General features: G+C 36.6%; 1 long non-coding RNA gene across 1 annotated transcript in view; it reads left to right on the forward strand.

Moving 5' to 3' along the window:
* The window catches only part of LOC123950878, a 210,402-nt gene that overhangs the window by 43,853 nt on the left and 139,175 nt on the right, over positions 1 to 27,374 (forward strand). The window contains exon 2 of the long non-coding RNA XR_006820314.1: positions 19,414 to 19,515. This is a non-coding gene — a long non-coding RNA (uncharacterized LOC123950878). The remainder of the gene's footprint in view (positions 1 to 19,413; positions 19,516 to 27,374) is intronic.

Genomic DNA, 27,374 nt, shown 5'->3' on the forward strand with positions numbered 1-27,374 from the left:
AGTCACAAGGAGCCAAATGAAAACAAAATGTCAGTTTTATTCAGAACTCTGATAATGGCTAGGTGGAGAGCACTGAAGGGCTTTCTACCTCTCTCTCCTGGTAAAGATCTCAAGAACCGTTCGTTCCTTTAGACTTACTCTTTCCCTTCTCTCCCTCCTCCAGAAAAAAATAAAAACAAAAAGTAAAAAATTGGAAAACAGGCTAATGGTGATAAGAGGCTATGCATGGAAACTGTAAGTGCAAAGTTTAAAAAACTTGCATAGAGGCAGGTAGAAGAAAAAGCCAGAGAAAAGACTTTCTGCTGTGCTTCAAGAGTGATCTACTGTTGACCTTACCCAGAATTGGAGCAGCATTACCCCATACCCGTTGGGCTCAGATTAGTCTCTCAAATAGACATGATTGGAGCCAATATTTTTCAATATTAAATTGAAGCATTTGACCCCACCCCCTTTATTCATACACATGTACTGGTCAGGATTCTTAGTTGCAGAAAATGGAATCTATTCTGCCTGATTTAAGCATAAGTGATTTAAGTGTGACTATAGGGAATTCTTGGGAAGGGTGACTCAGCTTCCAGGAATGATTTCTTAAAGCCCCTGGCTGCTCAGGGAACTGTTGCTCCTGCTTGATTCGGAAGCTGTACAGCCCACCTGCCTGCCCCAGAGCCTTACCACTTCTGGTAATTTACCATCAAGAAGTTACCAAGTAAGAGAACTACTTTAATGACTGCCACCTCCAGAACAGGCTTTCTTTGCCATGATTCCTTGACCTCTCTCTCCAGGTAGCTCAGTATTAAATGAAGTTGTGTATCAGTGCATTAGATGGACAGAATCTAGATCTCATCCAGAGCCCCAGCTACAAAGGAAGTCTGGGAAATGTAGATTTTAGTTTTTCAACACTTAATATTGTTACAAGGTAGTTGGAATGAGGGTTGCATGAGTTGATCCATCCTCCAATAAATCATGTTGCCTTACAGCCTTCTGCCTGAGAAAGATGCAGGAAATTTAACACCACAAACAGGGCAGGAAGGGAGCTGGCATTTGATATGTTTAGGAAAGCAATAGGCTTAAAGCCAGTCTTAAGAGTTCTTTAAAATTTTAGCATATTAAGAACCAAGACAGGAAGACTCATGATATGGTTTCTCTCAAAGTCAAGAAAATTAAACCCTATTAAAGCTTGGCCAAAATGCTCGTTGCTTAATAAAGAAGACAGGGAGGGAGAAAGAGTGAGACAGAAAGAACAGAAAAAGGCAGATTGTCAAAATTCTTACTTTTTTTCTCCATAATTAGAACCATCCAATAACTAGGAGGAAACCTAAGGACAGAAGGGGCCTTTGCCTCCTTCTTGATTAGGAATGTAGGATTCAGTTCCCTGCCAGGTTCCTCTATCATCCAGGAAACCCAGGGGGACAGCATGGATAAACAGAAGGACTGGTGAGGTTAAGTGATTTTTAAGACACCACGTTTCTGTGTATTGTTTATGTGAAAACCAGAAATTCCTGTGTGACCTTGAGTAGAGAGGCTATGGAAGGCAGGTGAGTTGAGTATCAGTAGACATGCCATGTTAACTAGGATTATGGGGATGAGTGACTCTTCCACAGAGCTCAGGTCTAATGGCCCAGGGCATGGGACAGGATAGAAAATGTGGAAACATTCAGAGAGACCCAGGTCAGATAGGCCTTCCTCTGTGATTTTTTTTTCTAACCACCTCCTCCCTAATCATCACCTGGCACTTCAAGTAAAACTAATTTTTCTGTTAAGTCCCCATAGCCGATTGTGCATATTTCTATCATGCCATCTTACATGATATTGCAATTATTTGTTTTCAGATCTCTCTTCTTCACTAGTGAACTTTCCAAGAGGTGGGGGTTTTAATATCAAGATCCCTCGTTCTTTGCCTATTTCCTTCCATATACTAGGGCTCAATTAACATTTATTTAATGCATTAAGACATAATCTTTATCTTATGTGTAGTTATACTTGGCCTAATTGTGCCATAATTCAGGTTGGGTAATATTTTTAGGGGAGGTTATGAACTATGATCTTAAAACTTGTAATATGGGTATAGATTCTTGAAATGTAGGCACAGAACCAGGGAAAGAATGTAGAAGGGGAAAAAATAGAGAATTTGAAGGGGAAAGAAAAAATAGAAAGAGAACAACTAAATATCTAGAGGAGGTTTGACTTTTTTCTTCTAACTACCTCAGACATTCTTTTTTTTTTTTTTTTTTTTAAAGATTTTATTTATTTATTTGACAGAGAGAGAGATCACAAGTAGGCAGAGAGGCAGGCAGAGAGAGAGGAAGGGAAGCAGGCTCCCCGCGGAGCAGAGAGCCCGACGCGGGGCTCGATCCCAGGACCCTGAGATCATGACCCGAGCCGAAGGCAGCGGCTTAATCCACTGAGCCGCCCAGGCACCCCGACCTCAGACATTCTTAAAAGTGAGAAATGAAATGATCTTTCTTGTTTTTATTTTAAATTATGTAAATTGCATGATTAATATATAAATACATTCTAATTGTATAATCTGAACCTTATACAAAAAAGCTGATATCCTCCCTGGTGCCTGTGGCCTCTACAGTAGGCTGATTAATGGCCTCCCCAGAGATGTCCCTTCCTAATTCCTGGGTCCTATGGATAGTCACTTTCACAGGAAAAGGAACTTGATTGAAGATCTTGAGATGGAGCAATAATCTTGGATTACTCAGATAGGCCCAAGGTAAGGATCAGGGTCCTTATGAGAGGGAGGCAGGAGGATCAAAGTCAGGAGGAGATGTGATGGAGGATGCAAGAGGTTGAACTGATTCAAGGAAGGGGCTGTGAGCCAAGGAATGCAGGTAGCCTCTACAAGCTAAAGGCAAGGAAATAGATTCTCCCCTCAGAGACTCCAGAAGGAACTAACCCTGCTAAAAACTTGACTTTAAGTCCAGTGAGATTGGTTTCAGACATCTGACCTCTAGAACTGTAAGGTATAAATTCATGGTTTTCTTTTAAAGCCAATAAGTTTGTGGTAATTTATTACAGTGGCAATAGGAAACTAATACATCCTCAGTCTCACTCCCCCTACCAGAGGTAACCAGTGTTATTAACATGCTGTATATCCTTCCAGAACTGCTTTTACATAGGTATCAGTATGCATAACTGGGCATGTTTAAATAGTATGGTTTTGAGTATTTTTAAAATTGTACAACATATGCTATTCTGCAATTTGCTTTTTTACTTATTAGTATATCTTGGAACTCTTTTTAATCAGTATACATAATGTACTTCCCTTCAACTACTGTTTGAATTTTCCATTCTATGGATCTTTTCTAATTTATATTACTATTTCACTAAATTATTTTCTACTCCGAAATGTTGTCATTTACTTTTCTGGCATATAGAGAGGAAACATAGCTGGCTGAAAAGCAGCAGGGTCAAGTTCCTGCTTCTGGATATTTTAAAAAAAAAAGCCCTCAAATTTAATGACATATCATCAGCATTAGAAATACGTTGTTTTTTTTTTTTTTTTCAAGAAAATAATTATAGCTGAATGTGCCTTAGAGAAAGGCACACACTTAGAGAAAGGCAACAAATTCTGTCTGATCTAAAATTCTTGTGATTTTTTTTCTTAAGTCTTAGAGTTTTATGAACGACTCTATGTTCCATTCTCTGATAGATTATAGCTTTAACAGATTAAAAAATGATCGTGAAAAATATTCCACCTTACAAAGGAGTCTTTTTTGATGCAGACTTGTCAGAGCAGGTTACAACACATAATGAGATGTCACAGCCTGCTGAAACATGCAAAGCAGCTTTAAAAACTGCAAAAACTGCATAGTGACTTTCATACTAAGAATGGTAAATATGTGGAAAAAGAAACCATTTGCTGTCATTCTATTTGAATGTATGTATGTTATGTAGTTATATGTAGTTATCAAAGCACCAGTAAATGTCCCCTATAGGTCTTGTTCTTTTTTTTTTTTTTTTTTGGTTTATTTTCAGCATAACAGTGTTCATTGTTTTTGCACCACACCCAGTGCTCCATGCAGTACGTGCCCTTCTTAAAAAAAAAAAAAAAAAAAGCACAATGTTTTTAGAGAATCTCTTTGGAAACTGAATGTATTTTGCTATCCAAGACTTGCTCAAAGCACTTGCTGTCGAACAGTAGAAAAGATTTGGCTACCACCTTGGTGTTAAATATAAATGTAGTCTAAAGGTTTAATGGATTAAAACTGTGCTATTTAATTTGAAATGGAATTTCCCACCCTCCTAGCTTTGGTAGTTAGGAATCTGTGGATTTGCTTTTCATTCTAGCCTGGTTTATAGGCATAATAAAGAAAAGCAGCTATGGATTCAGAATGCAAGTGTGTCAAATTGAGAAGACAGGCTGCCTTTTGGTGGAAGAAGAGGGGGGAAAATACCCCATTAACTCCAACTTGTTAAAATTTACCAAGTCTCTGTATTCTCTGTATTTCATTAGCCCTTTCCCCCCCTCTTCACACCAGAAGAGGAGATAAAAGGTAAGCAGTAACAATGAGAGACATTATATGCAGAGGTGAGCATGATATGACAAGGTCTTCTTTTAATAACAAACAGTGTTAGCTCTCTAGGAGGTAGACAGTATGAAGTGCAACAAAAACTGTAATTATGCTCTCAGCAGGAAACCTGTATTTAAGTGACAGTAAGAGTGTCTCTAAAAACCTGTTAGGTTAAGGCTGCTAGTCTTAATTATATGTATTAGGAGTTTGTGTCTTCACTTTTTTCCTTTTAAAATTCAAAGAAGAAACCTAATTATAACTTGGACCCCAGTAAATTGGGCCATATTTAAACAATGAGCATTTGGCAATCTCATCTTGTGCTGTGATGTGTCTGACTGGTGCAGCTGCTATGGAAGCCAAACTGGCTCCCCCAAATAATTTGTTTTTGCTGCCTCCATGACAGAAGAAAAACAAACAAAAGCTAAACAAGGGAAATAATGAAATTATGCTTTTTTCTTTTTTTTCCCCTCAGTCAGTGACACTCAAGCCTTTTAGAGGGGGAGAGCTTTCCTTTGGTAGATTCTTACATATAGTATTATAGGTTGTTTGTGTGTTGTTAACATGTATTTTAGCTGGACCGTGGTTGGATCAATCTTGGTTTGATTTTTTACCTCTATTTTGGACTTGGAGGTAATAATAGCTTAAAAGTGCTTTTAGTTGACCTTAGTTAAATTGTATGAGGCTAAAAATTTTAGGTTCTATCTGGTGTGCTGCAGACTGTATTATAGTTGAACAATATACTTCAGAATCATAGGAACCCATCCTGCTGTATTCATTATAAAGATCCCCCCAAACATGGATCTGAATATACTTGACTTCTCCATAGAGGATTTGTAATTCACTTGGTATATTCTGTGCCAGTTTCCCAGTTTCTTGTGGTTCTGTATCATATTTGCTGAAATTCAAGAAAGAAAAGCTTAATCATTCTGTTAGGCTTAAATTATAATCATATGAGTAATTGTATAAATGTAAAGATTGTGACCTACTCTTAGAGAAATAACATATCTTTGTGATGCACTTTACAGTCTTGCTAGCATTAAAATGTTATGGGGCAAACTGGACAAAATTAATTTTAATGGACAGAAGTTATGCTGATATGACTGAGCTAATGAATCAAATGGTATAAAAGTGAACTTAATTTATTTTGATGCTCTTCATTTCTGTGGTTCTATTCCCTGAAGTTCTTATACCCATAAAATTGTCCAAACAATTTTAAGATGGCCTGCACAACATAATGATGATGGAATGATTTGTTCCTGCATCATTTGTTTCTCTCTATAGTCCCAGGCAGAGGTGGAAATCAGAGCTAATGCATTTTCTTCTCTTTGGAACTTATATCTAACTAAATTGAATTTCTATCATCTACCTTCAAGTAACCACTGAGGTAAAATAAGTGGTTTTGAAAAAATTTAAATGAATGTTGAAAATTTTGCATATTTATTGGTACCCCCATTGGTATCCCCATTGAAGTTTCTATCTTGGGCAACTCAACTTTCAATCTATTGAAATATTAATTTAGTCTTCATTATTGTTGGCTTGAGGAAAGTAATCATTGGGTCTAAAGTTAATAATAGTTTTATAGTGGGTCTCATGGATTTTATGGTGATAAGGATCTGTAGTCTGAGTAATGGCATTTTTCTAATTAAGCAGCAATTGAATAAATACAATAAAAATCAAGGATGAACTATTCATTAATTTTGATGTGTTTAGTTCAATTTAGATTATACTTCATAGAGTTTTTGTTATTTCTCTGTTGAATAATTTATAAATGTAATGAGTAACATGAATCATTGGGACAGTTTTCTATATTTTATCAAAATAATTGTTTGATGAAAAATGGAGCAAGTTTTATAGAAGAGGCATGAAACATTGAATGTTACTAAAAACAAACATTAGAGGGGAGGTGGATGGGGGATGGGTGATATAGGGGATGGGACTTAAAGAGTACACTTATCATGATGAGCACTAGTAATGTATAGAATTGGTAATTACTATATTGTACACCTGAAACTAGTATAACACCATATTTTAGCTACACTGGAATTAAAATTTAAAAACAATAATAATCACAATGAACAAACATTAGATAGTGAGCAGTAACCTTTCATATGCTCCATCTTTAAAGTATGATCAGTTCAGTAAAAAGCGGTAACAGTGAGTATCATTAGTGGACCAGCTGCCATAACAGTAGAGATGGTGGCAAAAATAAAAGAGAAAATCCCACTGTATTAAAAATGACTTTTCAAAAGAAGTTAGAATCTTTGAGCATATGTACATTACCTATACAAAGTAATAAATTATATTAAATGTTCCACAACTGGGCCATGTAGTATTGAAAGTAAATCCTCAGATCTGGATAGCAGATTTCTCTCTTTTTTTCCATATAAATGAAATGGTAGAAAAGATAGTACCTGAAAAACCTAAGCAAACAATTTGCACAGTAATATTAAGGAGATCTTAGAGCTGGAATTGAATGCATTTGTTTCCACCTTTCTATGTATATCCATTCTTGAAAGAGCTGAATGACCAGCCATTCTGTGCAATCTTAAAGACCATGTTGCTATACACTTTCAGAATTAAAAGAAAACCTGAATAAGTGTCTTATCAATTTCCTGTCCTTCAAGGAGAGTCACATATCTTATTTCATACCAGTGAGATGTTACCCAATTTTGAATTTTCTCTAGAAAGCCCTTCTTTTCTCACTCCAGTGCTAGGGAGTTTATTAAATTTCACAAACAGGAAAACCTTCATAAATAACTTCCATTTCATTTGGCCTATTTCTGGTTCTGTCCTCTATAGAAATGGATGATAGCTGGCCCAAGTTTGTTTGAGATTGTTGACTTTATTTTGACCACTTTTTTTTTTTTTACAGATTTTATTTATTTATTTGACAGAGAGAGGGAGAGAGAGAGAGAACAAGGAAAGGGAGCGGCAGGCAGAGGAAGGGGAGAAGCAGGTTCCTGCTGAGCAGGGAGCCTCATTTGGGACTTAATCCCAGGACCTGGGGCTCATAATCTGAGCCGAAGGCAGATGTTTAACTGACTGAGCCACTCAGGCACTCTGCTGTCTTTTGACCATTTTAACATCTACATTCATTTAGTAGATATTTTTTAAGTTTTGGTTTTTTTTTAAAGATTTTATTTATTTTTTTGACAGAGAGAGACACAGCAGGAGAGGGAACACAAGCTGGGGGAGTGGGAGAGGGAGAACAGGCTTCCCACTGAGCAAGGAGCCTGATGTGGTGCTTGATCCCAGAACCCTAGGATCATGATCTGAGCCGAAGGCAAATACTTAACGACTGAGACACCCAGGTGCCCCTACATTCATTTAGTAGATTTTGTTCTATTCTCCTTTTTTCTTACTTTCTTTCAAAAGCATTAAGTGTCATATGGTTTTTAATTTTTCTTTAAGTTGAATACATTAATTTTGGTAAGATCTGGGAGTATTAGAACAGTGTTTGAGATAAGTTGGATGTTTTATACTTGAGCATGGGAATCATGGTTTTATAGTAATATTTTGTAGTAATATTTTGAGTTCTTGAAAGTTGGTCAGTGATGTTTATATCTTTCTCTTCTCTTAGTCAAATAACATGATCTTTCCTAATATTTTCTGTAAGTATGTAACATATATGTAGTTATGACATTATGCATACTATCAGTGTAAGCAGAATATGCATTATCAAAATGAATGAAAATAGACTGACATTTATCCCTAAAAACTCTCTGAACTAAATACATTTGTAATTCGCAGATTCAAGTGATTAAGTGAAAGTATCAATCTTTAATATATAAATAGATTATATTTTATATACAATACATAAGTAATCAACACATTTGTATTTTATATATGTTTTTACTCAGTTTTAGAATATAAAGGATGCCACAGAATTTAATCTTAAGATATTATAATTGTATCAGTTGAGGAAAAGTATATTTTTATTCACATAAGGGAATCAAACTTTAAAAAAATGTTGCTATATACTGTCCCTTATCTAACAAGACTTTGTTTATTTTGTTTTTTTTTTTATAAGAGAAGTTGGGATAACATTTTGCTAAAAAATAGAATTGTTTAGACTGTTTTTTTTATTTAGAGTGATTTATAATACAGAAAAATTTTTCTTTACTATAAGAAGGTCTATGTCTTGTATTTTATATGTTTTATCTTGCTATAGAGAGATTTAAATCTATTCAGTTTGTTAATATTTTGAAGACTGGGTTATGGCAGCCCCCTCATTTGAGTCTTACCAAATACTTTATGAAATTAATTCAGTTTGCATGGGAAGGATAGAAGGACAGAGAAGGATTGTGAAAATTCTCACTGAAGACTAGTAAAACTGGAATCATCATTTGTTCTGATTTATCTCAGTCTCCTTCAATATGGGAATATTAATGTTCTTTTTCTGTGTTCACTCCAAAATTTTATTTTAAGCATAAATCTAAATGTAGATGTGGATAATTTCTTAGTTTTAAAGAGCAGGTCTGCATTTTCCATCTCAGACATCATGTTTATAAGAAATGTGGATAGTGCCACTTGAATAGAGGAATTTCTCCAAGTTAAGAAATTTATGAGACTTCTGTCTATTAGGAGAAATATATGGAATGTTCTTTCCTTAAGACATGTTTTTATTGGGATAGCCTGTTTGCCATTGCTGCTTAAAACTGATCCCCAAAGAGTGAAATCTCAATGAATCATTGGATTGCTTGCCTTGGAGCAAAGCCAGGTGCAGTAAGTTTTCAAGATAAACAGTGCTCAGGCTGAAAGAATGGCACAGAAGACTTCTCAGGTGAAGTGTTCTCACTTCCCTTCCGGCATGTACTATATTACACAGTGTCTTACAGGTAAGATTTGTGAGAAAGCCAGTGTGAAATAACCTTATTTCATGATACTTATTTTCTAGTTCTTTTATCAAAATGTTTCTTGAAGAGTCCAAAGAACATGACTTTGAATTCATTACCATTCATTGAATGAAGCCTATTTTCGTGTTCATCTCTACATTTTAAGAAGGACCCTGATACCTGTTCTGTTTACTGCTATATTCTGATTCTTAGCACAGAGCCTTGCCCAAATCAGGTATTCAGTAAATATTGATTCAGTATTTGTTGAGTGAGTGAATTCAGGTTCATATCAATTGAAATTTGATTATAAACATAAGTCTAGGATGCTGTAAATGTTGTGCAGCTGAATTATACCAGGCTGGAACTTTCGGTCTGTATAATTGGTCATGTTGATGTCCTCTGCATAATTGAACTATGCAGTTGATACATTCTTGTTCATTTGCCCATCCATTCATCCAAAAGATCTTTATTGACTACTTTGTTCATGATTGGCATTATGCTAAGAGTTAAGATACAGCAGTGAGATATATTGGGCCTCTGACATATATCAGGATATATGAGACTCTTTGTATTGAGTTTGAGGCAAGCCAAAAATATTTATGGTAAGGTCAATTATGTAGAGATTAAAATGGATGGAGTAGGGAGAAATTATGCATTGCTAAATGATAAAAGAGACTTTGTAGAGGCAGCTAAGACTCAGTGATAGGTAAGATTTCAGAAGGTAAAATTTGTGACAGAGAGCTCCCCAGTGCTGTATGATTGTGTGTGTGTGTGTGTGTGTGTGTATGTGTGTGTGCATGCACATGCACACACACGCGCTTATGGACATGCATGCATTTGAATTTGAATGCTTGACTGCTTGGCCTGAGGAATGGGCCAGAAAAAAAAAATAAGGAGGAAAAAATGTGGCCCTTGAGAAATTATTGTTTTGGGGTTTGTTTTCTGTTTTTTTGTTTTTGTTTTTGTTTTTCCTTTTTGCCTAGGTCTGCACTCCCTCTTACTTTTTGCCTCTATCTGCTGAGATCAAAGACCCCTTAGGTGAGTGATTTCATCTTCACATTCTACATTGTCCTTTGTCAGTATGTGTTCATGAGCAGGTTTCTAGAACTTACAATGGCAAACTTGTTCTGGTTGAGAGTGCAGCTAACTGGTATAATAATGCATTGTTTGGGAGACCCCAGTTAAAGGCATTCAGTTATTTCTGCTTTCTCCTATCACCAAAATTAACAATTAATCAGAATCTAGCTCAGTTTCTCTAAGTAAGATTATTTTAAGCACACAAATATCTTTTAAAGCATAGAGCAGAAATTAACTGAAGGTAACACTGGTGATTTTAAAGAGTTAATATAGTAGCTAGCAAACCTCATATATTCCCTGAACTTTCAAATGATAGTGAAGTTTAATGTATTTGTTTAATTAAAAAGAATCAGTTTTACTAATATGTATGGGTCATTTGTTTTAGGAATCTTGTTAGCACTTTCTTTATTATTTAAAACTATAGTTCATTTTTATGCTCCAGTGTTCTCCCAATATTCAGGAACCTATGTGCAAAATGAGTTGATCTATAATAGGTACTAAAGGGGATGATGGGTGGAGCTGGTACAGTCTGTATAGCTTATGGACTTAATGGAAACCTTACATGCGCATGTTCAGTGCTTACTCTCCATGGGTTCTGTATGGGCAAATTTGTCTACTTATTAAAAGTTTTTGTAAGTCCCAAATCAGTATTTGCAGTGCTTCTGTAGTCAGTCACAGACATGCAGAGAGCAGCGAAAAATTCTCAGTTGCCCAACACAGAAGCCCATCTGAGGTCCATCTAGGTGATGCTCTGCTGTCTTGTTTAAACTCTCATACTGTAAAGGGGGTCCTTTTCACAGTCAGTACGGTGCCACATTTTTCACATTTTTTGGTGTTTTTTTATTGGTGATTGCGCTGTTTGAAATGCCCACCAAGCATAGTGCTAAAGTGTTGTCTAGTCCGAAGCACAGGAAAGCTGTGATGCATCTTACAGAGAAAATATATGTGTTAGTTAGACAAGTGTCATTCTGGTTGTAGGTTCAATGTTAACGAATCAACTACATGTATTTAAATATGGTTTCCTTAAACACAAACATACATAAAACGAAGTTATGTATTGATTGGTTGTTGAAAATGTTGTGTCTAGGGAGACTCAAGAGAACCTACCTTGTATTTCCCCTAGGCATAATGGTTCAGTATTCACTAGTTCACTTTCTTTGGGGACTTTATAGAACACAACTGCAGTGAGTAACAAGGTTTGATGTACTTATTTTTTCTGGGGCAAAGGACCGTAGTACTCATCTGATTCTCAGTGGGGCCTCTGATCCTCTCAATGAGTCAAAACTCAAAGGAGTCCTTCTCATTCTAAAATTCTCAGACTCCTGGGCATGTGATGTAGAAAGCAGAGATAGTATACTGGCTGAAGTGTTGAAGAAAGAGAGCAACACAGAAACCCCAAAACCAGAGACTCACATCTCCACCTCACCCTTTATCCATTTATGAGTAATCTCACCATTACTGGTTATTGCCATCAGATAGAACCGGTTTGAATCCCAGTTTTCCAGATTACTAACTTTGTGATCTTGGGCAAGAATTCTTAACCTTCGAAGTTTCAGTTTTCTTATATGTAAAGTAAATGCAATAATACCCACCTTGTAGGGTTATTTTAAAGTTTAAATTAGATGATGGGTTTAAAGAACCATGTAAAGTATCTGGGAACAGTCAAAATCATTATTATAAATGTTGTTATAGTATACACTTGATAGATAATTGTTAATTCCTTTCTTTTTCTCCTTCCCACTTGGGATTAGTGTAAGATCCCACTTGGGATTAGTATAAGATCCATTTTCTAATACCTTGATGAATTAGTGAATTCACTATGGAATTGCCTTTCCTGCAGTAACTAGTGGAGAAAGTAGGACATGGTCTCAGGGCCTCTGGTTTTCTTCCCACTCATTCCTCTGGTCTGGTTCTCTATGGTAGTGATGATGGATGACTGGACCTCTGTGTGGCACTGATGAGGAACAGTCAGCTGTGTTTGTGTTGTGAGGGGAATCACCTGCCTCCAGTTCCTGACTAGAGGAGAAGGGCTCATGCATCAGAGCTCTTCCAGGCGCCTGTCTCCCTGAGGGAAGATCTGGTTGACTCCAGCAGTTCAGAGGCTCTGTGAATGACACCCAAGTGCCCTCTTCACATCTACCTCAAGGGGACTCTTAGGATTTTTACTTTCCTAATTTGAAAACCTGAAACCTCATTTCTTCTCAGGAATCTCTTAGACTAACCATTTCCCTTAGCCTCTCAGAATTCCCCTGACTTATCTTAAATATGTGAAATAACATAAGTATGATGACACATCATTGAAGAATGAGGTGTTTTACATTAATGGATTTTCCAGGTGAAATTGGCCCCTTGCTGTGTTTTGCTTTAATAATTTCATAGAAATGGTTTTAAGTTGTATTAGACATTCTTTTGACTTCTTAGTTGTGTTTATATAAAGGGGGTAATTTACATGTTCCTTGATTAATCATGAATCAACTGCTGTGTTATGTTATAGGACATAGCAACTCCCTCAGAGCAGCTAACACAAATAGATGAATTGTCCACATATATTAATAATCCCAGTTTGGTTTTTTTTTGTGATTTTTTTTTATGTTGTTGGAGTTTTGTTACTAGGTGACATAGGTAGGTGAGGAATGCCACCATAGTTCATATTCAAGAATGAGTTATGGTATAAATAATAACTTCTGGTATTTACATACTAGCACAACCCCAATTGTTTGTATCCATATTTATTTACTAAATATATTGATACCATTATATTTATTATGATATAGAGTATTATAGTACATTATGTAGTACATCGGATCTTTATATTTAATACATTAATATAACATATTTGAATGAGTTAAAATATACACAATTCTTCTGGATGTATTTTGCCTATTCTTCTATGAAATCTTGCTGGAGATTTCAAGCAAATTCTTCAAATTTCTCTCAAGAAACCTTGAGATGAGCCAATGAAATAGTCCTAGGATGTTTTGTGGTCTAAGATAAAACTTGTTATAGAGGAGTTTGAAAATCTAAGGTAGCCCCACATTACTACAAATTGGATGTTTCAGTCATAGTTATGTCTTTTTGGAGTACAGTGTTTATTTAGCAATTCCTGTCTTGTTCCAGACCTCTGAAGTTGACTCTTAGGCACTGTGATATCCTGTGTAGAGGTCACATTATATCCAAGGACTAATAGAATGACCTCTTTTAGTCCTGGCAGAATTAATCTACTGTCTGCAACATAATCTAACTCAATTTAAAAAAAGAAAGAAAGAAAAGAGAACAACCAGAATGTAAAGAAAAAAACAGCAGGCTTTTTACTTTCCAGTGTCTCTTTTGCCCTGGGTGGAAATGACCCAATTCAGAGCCCCTGCACTTATTTATTTACTTTGGAGTGCTCGAAGGGGTGAATGAAGCTGGGCCCTGTAGTCAGCTCTCAGTTTTCTCTATCCACAACACCCAAATTGGCTGTCTCTGCATAATCTGAAAACTACACATTCAGTAAAATAGAGACAAAGAAATAAAGTTGCCATGAAATGAAATGACTGTCACAAAAGGAGAGATCAAATGTGAGAGAAGGCACATTTAATGTAAAAAACACAACTGGGGTGCTGTTCTTTTTCAAAGCAGCCTAAGTGGAGAGTGCAAATGTAATGCATGGTAATGAAGGTGCCCAATTTTGGAAAGTGGTTTTTAAAATGCTGCAGCAGAATGCCATCTAGAGTCTCTTAGGAAAAAGCCAAGTCTCATCAGGGACCTTTTCAAGCATCATTTTCTCCTTTTAAATGACTTGGCATAGCATTCTATTATTTATTATTTTTGACCGCTTGCAAAAGGAACAAAAGATCTGTTATTAGTGATTTGTCAATTGTTGCAAGACTTGGTCTAGGTACTTACAGAGCTCTTTGCTTCATGTTTATTTTGTTTATGAAATTGTATGATCTAAGGGATTTCATAGCCCCCTGATTCTCCACTTAGACAGTCTATTCTCAAGTGATTAGTTTGGAAGAAATGACTGACTCCAGATACCAGCCTTCTGAGCACATTGAAATTTCTCTGAAGAAACCTTTTCTCTTCACACAGGAGATTTTGGCTTTGGGGATACAGACAGCTTTTCTCTTTGATTATTTGTGTATAGATTCCTTCCTTTTATCAGGTGAAAACACAGCCTTCTAAGGGTACAATTAAGAAGATCATGTTATCGGGGTGCCTGGGTGGCTCAGTGGGTTAAAGCCTCTGCCTTTGGCTCAGGTCATGATCCCAAGGTCCTGGGATCAAGCCCCACATCGGGCTCTCTGCCCTGCAGGGAGCCTGCTTCCTCCTCTCTCTCTGCCTGCCTCTCTGCCTAGTTGTGATTTCTCTCTGTCAAATAAATAAAATATAAAAAAGAAAAAAAGATCGTGTTATTAATGTGGTCATTTTCAACTACTGAGCACCTCACTGCTCACTGTTGGATGTGCTGTGTAGTTGATGCTGTGGTACTACTTTTCTAAAGTCCCCAAATTTGTAGCTAGGGATGGTGGACCTGTAGGGAAAATATAATATGACAAATGACATGAGAGATAAAGGCTACTGTGCTGTAGGGCAGAGGAGGAAGAAATCTGGTTCACGAGGCAGTAAGACCCCAGAAGTATTCCGTAAAAGAAATGCCATGTGGAAAGAGGATGAGTATAATGTTGACATGCAGAAATTGTAAGGGATTATAGTATGGGATTTGTAGATGGCATGAAGAGTGTAAGTAGAGTAACAAAGAGATGAGAATGTGTTTCTCCAGAAGCTTAAATATCAGAAACATCTAATGCATAGTGTCTTAAAAGGTTTTTAATTGACCTTCTTTCTAACAGCCCACACTTCTGTGGTTCATGTGATGGTAGCTTTTGTAGCTGGGGAGAACTGTTTGATGGCACCATGTAGATGTAACAAATTCTTAAAAATTCCATACAGTGGCTTTCATCTGAATATACTAACAGCAGTAGTGTCACATTGTATTTCATGGTGTATCCTGGTTGTGATTGTTCTTGGTCATTTGTCTGATGTATAAAAACCCCTTTGAAGCACTGAATTATAACTGTGCTTATATATATTTATATATCATTTATAATGAAACAAAAAATTGATGTACTACATACAGAATATTTTCAGCCTGAATCAAGTGTGTTATTTTATTTTTTAAGGATTTTATTTATTTATGGGTGGGGGGCAGAGGAAGTGGCAGAGGGAGAGGGAGACCCCGAAATCATGACTTGAGCTGAAGGCAGATGCTTTACTGACTGAGCCACGTAGGCGCCCCTCAAGTCTATTACTTTAAATCATGTTATTTTGGAGTTGAGATTTCTGTATCCTTAAAGCATCATTATTTCTAAGTGGATTTGAGATAAAAAGTATTCTATTGTAATATAGTAGAGGTTGAGTTGAAAAAGAAAACAACATAAGAAAAACCAGAAAGCTATTCTTTGGGTGGTGTTAGAGAATATTTGTAGAGAAATAGAGTAGGTATGTGTGTATAAGGATCAGATTAAGTTTGCAATGAAAAATAATACAGAAAAAAACTTATTTCAGAAATGGAAGTTTCTGTAAGACTATATAGGATATAGCATATGTTGTCTTTCAGCCATCTTTCCTCTGAACCTCAATGTTTTCAAGGCTAGTTTATAGAGTGGAATGAGTTTTATGGAGAATTTAAACTGCTCAACATTTTTCAGGAAACAATTTGAATTTAAGTGATCTGCTTCTCTCTTTTCTGGAGGGAAGGGAAAGGGAGAGATGGAGGAACTGAGAGTTAGGTTGTCACTATCTAATATGGAGCATCCATTTTGGACAGTTTCATGGCAGTTCACACCTATCTCTTTCCAGTCCTCTGGCTTTGAGCAGGTTACTTAAGTTCTCTACAAATCTTTTTCCTCATCTGAAAAATGGAGATTAAAATGTTCTGTGATAATTGTGACAAATCTATTTCCTCATCTGAAAAATGGAGATAAAATGCTGTGTGATAATTGTGATAATGATAAATGCATTGTGACAATCAAATGTGATAATGTATAGTGTGTAGTTCTGTGTCTAGTGCATGTTACCAGCTCACTGTAGGCATTTATTGCATATCTTTTATAAGCAGGGCAACTTTAACTTATGCCTCTTACTTAATCTTCATAACAATTTGTGACCAATACTAAGACTTTCAGTTTACAGATAAAAATCTTGAAAGGGAGTAAAAATGATTCTTAACAAGTTTAAACAAACCTGAGAGTAATAGCCAGGAGTTCAACGTAGATGTGACAGTTCCAAGCCTGCAAAGCCCTCTTATGTTAAATCATTCCCTCCCTCTGTCTTCTCTCCATCCCCCTTTCCTCCTCCTTGCAGTTCCACTCTCTTCAAGGTAAAGCCTTTGTTTTAAAAAAGTTCATAACAATAGCATACAAATGGAATGAAATAATATTTTCATTCTAGTAAGTTGAAGTAAATGTGATAACATCATTATATCTCCAAATGCCATCAATTCCCTTCAAAAATATATCCCATTTTAATTTTTTTTAAAAAAGTATACTTAAGTAATACATAATAATTATAAAACATAGGAAGTAGAAATAAATATAAATTTCCTGAATACTTAATATTCAGACACAATCACAAGTAACATTTTGGTGCGTATCTTCAGTTCATTGCTATCTGTATACTACTTATTCCTCTAATAGCAGTATTATATCACAGTTTGGTTTATAATATGCTATTTTTAATTAATTATCATTCAAAAGTATATTTCCAAATTGGTTAATGTATGTCTACATAATTATTTCTATCAGCTACATAGGTAACTGATTAAAATAACCTTTACTGGATATTGTTTCTGATTTTTTACTTTTATGAACTATAGACTCTTGCATATATACCTTTGTGTACTTGGCCAATTATGTCCTTAGGATAATTCCTTAGGAGTAAAACATTTGATCTGGTGTTTATACATTTCTCTGTTTCTTAATATATAATACCAAATTCCCTCCCTTAAGGAAAGGAGCAATTTTTACTCCCTTTAGCAGTGTACGAAAATGTCTGTTTCCATACTCCTACACTAATGGTTATCATGCCTTTTAATCTTCGAGAACTCCATTAGACCAAAAAAAAGTGACTTTATTGCTTTTCTTTGCATTCCTGTGTCTATCCATTCTATAAAATAATAACATTTCTAAGACTACTATCTAAACAGGATGTAAACTTCCCCTTAGGTCAATGACAATGTCTCCACATACTTAAATATTTATATTCTCCATTCTTCTGAAATAAAGTAAATCTCCAAAGAGGCATTTGAGACACTACTTGGCAGAAAATCATGGATTAACAGTATATAACCTTATTAAGAAAATCCTTGAATTTTATTTTCAAACTTCACGCTCATTGTTTTCAGAACTCATCTGCTAAGGCAACCTATTCCTAACTGGGAATGAAAAACGGTCCTCTAGGTAGATTCTTAAAACAGAGGAAAGGAAAAGATTATGGCAGTTAAGTCTTGGCAGCACCTAACTTTTGTGTCTAGCTTAGACTTCAGCCTCATTCAGTCTTTCTCCCTCGTGGTTAGTGCCAGAGTAGCCAAGGTGTAATGCCAACATCTCCTTGGGTCTCAGGGGTAAAACTATTCAAAATATGTCTGATAGGTTTATTTTGGTGAATATTGAACAGAATTGATAGTGATTGTGTATCCCTATTTAAAAAACAAAACAAAAACAAAATCCCTAAACAATATACAATTATTGCTTTGTGTCATTCAAAATTCACATCATATTTTCCTATAAAGAAAAGGACTGGTTTAGTATTGTCTTTCATATACTCTAGACCAGTTTGCAAAATTGATTATATTACATTGTCTGTGATGAACCATTTATACATACACACGCACATACACACACACTCATACACATCTCACTAGTTGCTGAAAAATAATGGCATCCCGGCATCACTAAGAAGATAATGTCTTTAGGTTCTGCTAATTCCTTAAACAATCATCCTCAGTTTGGAAACTGAGCAAGTCTAAACTATGTTTGGCTCCACATGATTTTCCACTTAATTTTACCCTTATTCTGTATTATTTAAACCATCATATAATTTCAAATTCCATATCAAAAATGAATTTTTATATTTGAATCAGCAGCACTTTATTTATTAAGTAGTGGAACACACTGTTGAAAAAGACTTCCTTAAAGTAAGAAGTTTAATTTAGCTCAATGCAAGAAAAGCAAAATAGTCAACTCAAATCTCTGATTAGAGCTTGGGATTTCACATTATCTAAGAGTGTTCCTTGACTAAACCAGACACATTTTAATGATTGGTCAAACCAGGTTCCAGAGAAAGGTACATCTCTGTTATTAAAGGAAGCTGAATGATTAAATTGCCATTGGGAACATCACAGAATCCATAATAAAGTTCACTTCGTGCACTGATGATAGGGAACTTGATCTTAACATTCTGTGGTGCTTTGGATCTTGTAAAGTTTGACCATAAAGTGAAATTCATTTAACAACCTCTGGCATCATGTCCTGGGAATGAGGTTGCTGAAGCGTTTGTGAATCACCCAAAAAGAAGCAGAATATGAGTGCAATGACAGATGTTGGGGATTTGTCCTTGTTTTCAATTAATAAAAAAGACACCTCTACCAAATGCCCCCTATGTGAATGTTCAAAATGAACCTGAGGAACCCTACAATATGTTTACTATAAAACAAGAATTATAAAACACTTAGCAGTTATGAAGGAAAAAAAAATCAATTTGCAGTGATGCACCAGATTCACTGAAGAATCCAAGAAAGGGAAAGATAATAAGAGCTAACATTTGTATTGTACTTATTATGTGCCAGATACTGTTTTAAGTGCTTTGTATGAATTAATTTTTCAGCCTCCCAAACAGCCCCATGAGGTGGCTATTTTATTTTTTTAAGATAGTGGTAAAACAGAAGTCATGCAACTAGTAAGTGGCAGAGCTATAATTTGAATTTTCTTTTGACTCAGGATAGTACTTCCAGATGGCCCGGTGACAATGGAGCACTGTCAAATAAACTCTAAGAAAATGTACAGACTCAATGTGAAGTTTCGTTGGCTTCTGAGACAGTGGTAAGTTTGTAGATATCATCACATAATTAAATGTGTCCTTAAGAACTAATGTGTTAGCTAGGCATTTGGGAGAGAAACTACACTGGTATCTAAGGTAAGTCTACCACTAAGTCTCCGTGAATCGTGGGCCTGAACCTGTCATTTTCTGGGGCTCAGTTTCCTCATTTGTAAAGCATTAGATCTGGGTGACATGTTCAAAAATAGATTCTATAATTCTTTTCTGAGACAAACAGCTAAACACATCGTGGTTTGGTGGAGAAATCTGTCTATAAAGATGCTGCAAAGAACATAATGGTAATGTTTTCTACCACTAACTGGATTCAGTGAAGGAACTTGACCAATATTTGGAGACCCATAGACATTTTTGCCTCCTCTAAATTCTTCATCTATGAAACAGATTAAGGCAAAAAGGAAAGTGGCAATTGGGGGTTCAGGATAAGTAGAGCAAACCTTGTTTGTCTTGGGGATAAGCTTCAACACTGAGGAAGAGAGTATTGACAGTGGCAACAGATGACATATTCCTATCTGAAATTTAGATCAAATGATTCAACCCTTCAGAGCATTCCCAAACAATGGCCTTTCCAGCAGCGTGAATCTGCAAACAGAGCCCAGCAGTTAATTTCAGTCAGCCAGCCAGTATTGCGGCTCCAATCTTAGATTTACAGAGTCGTTTTTGATGAAGACAATAAAAGCCTCCTTTCCCTCCTGTGTTCCGTTATGCTTTGACACTTTATCAAAGCACACAGACAGAGTGTTGTTCTTAACCATATATAAAATGGAGCAATCTCACAAATCATGCTTTAATATTGCACTGTGGAAACACCAAGGTTAAAAGGTAAATCTGTGGTGTAACCGTATTGATTAATTGATGTAAGAAAGGTCAGGCTAATCTTCATATTGCTTGAAAGACTTTAGTTCTACACGGCAGGTTTGTTGAAGATAGGAATTCATTGAAATGGTTCCTGTGTAAAAAGATAGGGAAAAAAAAAAGTATATTCTTAATTCAGAGAAAGTAGGGGAAATCTCATCAAATGATCACTTAGAGAAAGGTTAGTGAGAGGAGCCCTGATGCAAAGAAAATGGGGAAATCTCTTCAGGCACTCACTCAGAAGGTTAAAGCACTAAAACTGGGACTAGAATGTAGAAGTTATTTAGATTTTCCTATATTTCTTTTAAAGATTTTATTTATTTATTTGAGAGAGAGAAAGTAAGTGAGAGAGGGAGTGGGGGGGAGGAGCAGAGGAAGGAGCAGAGGGAGAAGCAGACTCCCCACTGAGCAGGGAGCCCTGATGCCATGTGGGTCTCAGATCCTAGGACCTGAGGTCATGACCTGAGCCAAAGGCAGACACTTAACCTACTGAGCCACTGAGGTGCCCAGTTGCCCTGTATTTTTAAGATTTTATTTATTTATTTGAAAGAGAGTGAAAGTGAGAGAGATTATGGAGGGAGAGGGAGAAGCAGACTCACTGCTGTTCAGAGAGCCCAATGTGGGGCTTGATCCCAGGACCCCGGGATCATGACCTGAGCCGAAGGCAGCTGCCTAACCATCTGAGCCACTCAGGTGCCCCTGCCCTGTATTTTTAATAAGCTTTGTTGGAAACACCTTCACCAATAAAATAATCATAGAAGAAGCAAATGCAGTGACTTTAGATAAGAGCCTTAGCCCTGCCCCCAAGAAGACCAGAAAAGAGAGCTTCATACTCTTCTTTCCAACAAGACAGAAATCTATTGAAGCAGGAGGTTTGACTTCTGTGCCCCTCTGGTCCCACCCAGGTTAAAAACAGACACAAATATCTCCCACAAGATGGCTTCCATATCTCCAGAGCATGGTGGGAAGAGGGAATTATCCCCTCCATGCAAAGATGCACAGACATGTAAGGAGCAGCTTGCTCAAACCTACTTTTGGAGCAAGAGAGATAATGGGTTTGAGAATTAAAATTTAGAAAAAAAACAAGAAAACAGAATGATACAAATACAAATGAGGAAGGACTAGGGGCTAAATCTGTAAGTGTGGAGAGTGAAAAAGAAATCTAAGGAACAGGAGGACAGGATGCTGACCCTGATTACAGCACTGTTGAGTGAAAAGAAGAGCCTAGAACAGGAGAGGATGGACATGGGAGTGACTGTTGGAAAATATTTCTCATTATGCTCATACCTGAAATGAACCTGAATAGGCCAGGCTATGATACAGTCATAGGCATACCCAGAAACTTTGGAGGTTACTGTAATAGAAATTTATTTTTGGCTCATGTAAAGTCCATGTAGCTGGGTCTTGCATCCTACAGCTACAGCCTTTGGACCATGTGATCTCACCACAGCAATGGAATGCCTCGAGGATCCTCGAGGATCCATTAGATGTTTTGAAGGACAGATCTGGAAGTAAATTACATTATCTTATATACCACTATCCTGGATGCAATCACAAAGCCACAAGAGAGAACTGAGAAATATGACATAAAATATTACTTCTCTAGGTTTACCTTAGAACATTAGGTATTTAAGGTTTTCATGAAGAAAAATTTCCAAAGAGTGCGTTGTTAAATATTGGAAGGAGTTACAATGGAATATTTGGAGAACTTCATTGCTATTCTCTGACACAGGATAGAAGATTGGACTCATTTTTCTATAAGTTCTACTCTTTATGTAATTTTATGCTTCTACAACTGTATAAGCTTTTTATTTGCAGGGAAGACATGAAAAGTAAGCTAGGTGTTTGGCATTATTTTCTTATCAAATTGATTTAATTATCCTTTTACTCACTGACTATGGCTACTTCCTATAATAGGTAGTAAAACTTTTATGTTAAATGCACACATACAAAAAAGGATGGAATCTGAAATTAAATATATTTTATTTACAAATTTATCCATTGTGTAGCCCAAGGTCAATCTTATTAATAATAAATATGTGAAGACATAAATCATAATTTGGCACTAATCCATATCTAAAATATAAGATCTAACCTTAACATCACAGTCACTAGAATTCTGATAGGTCGTATGTTACACATTTTGCATTTTTTTGTTATTGGCTTCAATATATTCAATATATGTTAATAGATGGTAATTATATGCTTTTCATTTGGACAGCCCTTATCCAAAACGATTTAATATTCGCACATCTAATGGGTCATGCAGAGCTATTGATCATTTGGATCACAGTGCAATTTGAACTGCTGCTGGTTAAATCAGAAATTGTAATCATGGAAAAAGATGAATTACAAGGTCTCTGCAGATCAGTTTTGTTTTCAGATTAGATGTGCTCTTATACAGGAAACACCAAATAGGGGAGTTAGGGAAGATCTGTAGTATTGTTATTAATGTGAGTTTCCTAAGAAATATATCCAGAGATCTTCTGTACCGTTACTACCATTGCATCATGAATGTGAAATTTATAGGGAATGACATATTATTACAGTTAAGATAGTGACAAACATCCATAAATTATTTGTGAAGTACAAGTCTAAGGACTAAAGGCCAAAAAAAAATGTTTATTTTGTAAATGCACATTTTGATGTAATAAATCAAATACTCTACTATTAAAGTTACAAAGTTTTTAATATATAGCAATTTTGTCTGTATTAGAGGACATCTCAGTGAAGATTAATTTGGATGAAACAAACCTCTGGTGACTTCAATATTAAAAGGATTTTTATCTTTGCCTTAAAAAAGCTCTTTTTCAGGGCATCTGGATGGCTCAGTTCATTAAGAGTCCAACTCTCAATTTAGGCTCAGGTCATGAAATCAAGCTCTGTGTTGGACTTTGTGCTGAGTGTGGAGCCTGCTTGGGATTCTCTCTATCCCTCGCCCTCTGCCCCTCCCCACCTGCTCTTTCACATGTGTGCTCTCTCTTTCTTTCTCTCTTACAAAACAAAATTCTTTTCTGTGGGTCTATAAAAGAAATACATTCTCATTTAAAAAAATTTAGAAAATTTAACCTAGAAGTGGACCCTCAACTCTGTGGTCAACTAATCTTGAGCAAAGCAGGAAAGAATATTCAATGGAAAAAAGACAGTCTCTTCAACAAATGGCATTGGGGAAATTGGACAGCGGCATGCAGAAGAATGAAACTGGACCATTTTCTTACACCATACACTAAAATAAACTCAAAATGGATGAAAGACCTAAATGTGAGTCAGGAATCCATCAAAATCCTAGAGGAACACAGGCAGCAACCTCTGTGACCTTGGGCATAGCAACTTCTTGTTAGACATATCTCCAAAGGCAAGGGAAACAAAACCAAAAATGAACTACTGGGACTTAATCAAGATACAGAGCTTTTGCACAACAAAGGGAACAGTTGACAAAACCAAAAAACAACCAACAGAATGGGAGAAGATATTTGCAAATGTCTTATCAGATAAAGGATCAGTATCCAAAATCTGTAAAGAACTTACCAGGCTCAACACCCAAAGACATGGGAAGAAGACAAGAACAGACATTTCTCCAAAGAAGACATCCAAATGGCCAACAGATACATGAAAAAAATGTTCAACATCACTTGGCATCAGGAAAATACAAATCAAAACCACGATGAAATTCCACCTCACACTGATCAGAATGGCTAAAACTAACAAGTTAAAAAATGACAGATGTTGGTAAGGATGCAGAGAAAGAGGAACCCTCTTATACTGTGGTAGGGAGTGGAAGCTGGTACAGCCACGCTAGAAAATAGTATGGCGATTCCTCAAAAAGTTGAAAATAGAGCTAACATACGACCCAGCAATTGCACTACTGGGTATTTATCCCAAAGATACAAATGTAGTGATCCGAAGGGGCACCTGCACCCCAATATTCATAGCCAGCAATGTCCACAAGAACCAAACTATGGAAAGAGTCTAGATGTCCATTGACAGATGAATGGATAAAGAAGATGTGGTATGTATACACAATGGAATACTACCTAGCCATCAAAAAGTGAAATCTTGCCATTTGCAACAACGTGGATGGAACCAGTGGGTATTATGCTAACAAAATAAGTCAATCATAGAAAGACAATTATCATATGATCTCACTTGTATGTGGAATTTAAGAAACAAAACAGAGGATTATAGGGAAATAGAGGAAAAAATAAAACAAGACAAAATCAGAGAGGGAGACAAACCATAAGAAACTCATAATCATAGGAAACAAACAGGGTTGCTGGAGGGGAGGGATGGGGGAATGGGGTAACTGGGTTCTAGACATTAAGGAGGGCATGTGATGTAATGAACACAGAACTCTACCTCTGAAAACCAATAATACATTATATATTAATTAATTGCATTTAAATAAAAACAAATAAAATTTAAAAACTATTAGGGCATGGTTGGGGGGAGATAGTGGTGAAGATTTTTTTTTTTTAATATTTTATTTATTTGACAGAGAGAAATCACAAGTAGGCAGAGAGGCAGGCAGGGAGAGAGGAGGAAGCAGGCTCCCCACGGAGCAGAGAGCCCGACGTGGGGCTCGATCCCAGGACCCTGGGATCATGACCCGAGCCGAAGGCAGAGGCCTAACCCACTGAGCCACCCAGACGCCCCCTGAAGACTTTTTTTAATTACTGATTTTATTTGTTAAATGGTTATAAGTCTGTTAGTTTTTTATTACTGAGTTGGCAATATTAAATTTTAGTTTTCCAGGTAATTTTCTAGTTTGTCTGAATTTTCAAATTTTTTAGCAGAAAATTTTTCATAGCCTTCCCTTTGTGATTTGAAATATCTTGTTATTATCCTCCCTCTTTTATTTCTAACACTGTATCTTTTATCTTTTATTCTTAATTAATCTTGCCAAAAGATTTATCTATTTTATTATTCTTGGATATGGCAGCCCCCATAGAACCTATTCATATGATTAAGAACCTTCTTAGATATGGTGACTTTAAAAGAGGCATAAACTTTTTGCCCATTCAGTTTTTAGGAAGTTCACAAACCCAGGGGCCTGGGATGAAGGAGAAGCTAGATAGTGTAAACATCACAAGGAGTGTGGCAGATCTCCCAACCCACATTCTCTTTTAGCAGTCTGATAGTCTTGGCTACCAGGAGAGTCTGAGCCCCATCCAAATCCCAGGGAGTGAATCTTGTTAAGTCTGTTTCTGTCATGATGAGTCTGTGGACCTTGACAGTGATTAGTTTAGGAGGGGAATATGTGATATAATTGTGGCCGATTGGTATACCTCCATTGGAAGAGCCTGGAGAGAAAGATGTTTTGATCTTTAGAAAAGATGCAGGAGAAAGTTCAGTTGCTTTTCTTTCTCTTTAAATCTGGGTGAGGTCATGCTGGATCTTCTGCATCTGTCCTGTAATTACAAGAGGAGCTAGTTAAAGGACGAGGCAGCATGTTGAAGATAACAGAGTAGACAAAGAGAAAGAAGCTGATACCTTGAAGATGCCACTGAGGAGCCAAATTAAACAGGTCCTTAGCTGTTTTCCCAGCTTCTTGAGACATCAGATTATAAATTCCCTGATTTTCAAAACTTGACTTTTAGCTGGGGTCTTTTTATCTTTTAGTTAAAAATGATACAGTATCATTGTAGATAAAGTATTTATTCCATTCCTAGAATCAAATCAGAAACCTACATTTGGAATTACTCGTCCGTTTTCTTGCTGTTTAACCCGTTGGACAGTGGTCTAGATGTCCAGTGGTCTAGAATCCAGTTGTGGATTCCTTCAATAAATGACTGTTGGGCCTTTACTATGAGCCAAACACTGAAGATGGCACCATGAACCAAATCAGTATTGTTCCTCCTTTCATGTGATTTATAATCTAGCAGGAACATGTGCTGAACATGTGTAGTTGGAGTAAAATACCCTTGGATTTGATGATGACTTTACCTGCAGCATCAGCATCTATCTTTTCAGAATGTGCTTAGTCAAGGTGCTAACAGCACAGCTGGAGGCCATGACAGTCTGGTCTCACTGTGATCAGATTGCTGTGGTTGCTGGACTTTGTAAAAGGGTATTAAGAAGAGACTGGCCCGGGCGCCTGGGTGGCTCAGTGGTTTAAGCCGCTGCCTTCGGCTCAGGTCATGATCTCAGGGTCCTGGGATTGAGTCCCGCATCGGGCTCTCTGCTCGGCAGGGAGCCTGCTTCCCTCTCACTCTCTCTGCCTGCCTCTTTGCCTACTTATGATCTCTCTCTGTCAAATAAATACATAAAATCTTAAAAAAAAAAAAAAAAGAAGAAGAGACTGGCCTACAGCCACTCAGGTCTCTACATTTTCTCCTGGCCATTTTAATGAGTTACTGTACTTCCCCTCATGTTCTGCTTTTGCCTTTTGGATTTGTTCATTGGTTGTAGGAAAATTAAAATTAGAATTTATTACTAAAAACACATAAATGCAGTTTCTAGCAAACAGTATATAAATATAAGGATATTTACCTTTAGTTATTCTTAGTGCATTTAGGAGAGACTGAGCCAGATTTTGAGGAGGTAGTGTCTTTCATTAGTCAAGCTTTTCTTTCTGAAATTTTCCCACTCATGGCCTCTTTTCTTCCACTCTGCAAATATTTATTGAATTTTGGCAATGCCCCAGAGAAGCAATGAATAAACCAGGGTGTAAACACAAGGGCCCCCATTTTATTCTTGAAGAGATTTATTAAGAGTGAAGAGCCCAGGCTTTGGGAGGCGGACAGCAGGTCTTGAATTTGGGCTATGTCACTTATTAATTGAGAGGCCTTGAGTAAGTTGAGAGATGTGTTTGACTTCAGACTCTAAACAAAATTGTCAATAATTATAGTACTCATGACATAAGCATTTATGGGGATTAAATGAGATAATGCAGGTAAAGCATTTAGCTAAGTGTCTGGCACATGGTATTGCTTAGTAAATGGTAACCACCCTGAGAGATCAGGCATGTGCATTAGCAGCTATGACACAAGCT

This window comes from Meles meles, chromosome 9 (genome assembly GCF_922984935.1).
Source record: "Meles meles chromosome 9, mMelMel3.1 paternal haplotype, whole genome shotgun sequence".
NCBI lineage: Eukaryota > Metazoa > Chordata > Mammalia > Carnivora > Mustelidae > Meles > Meles meles.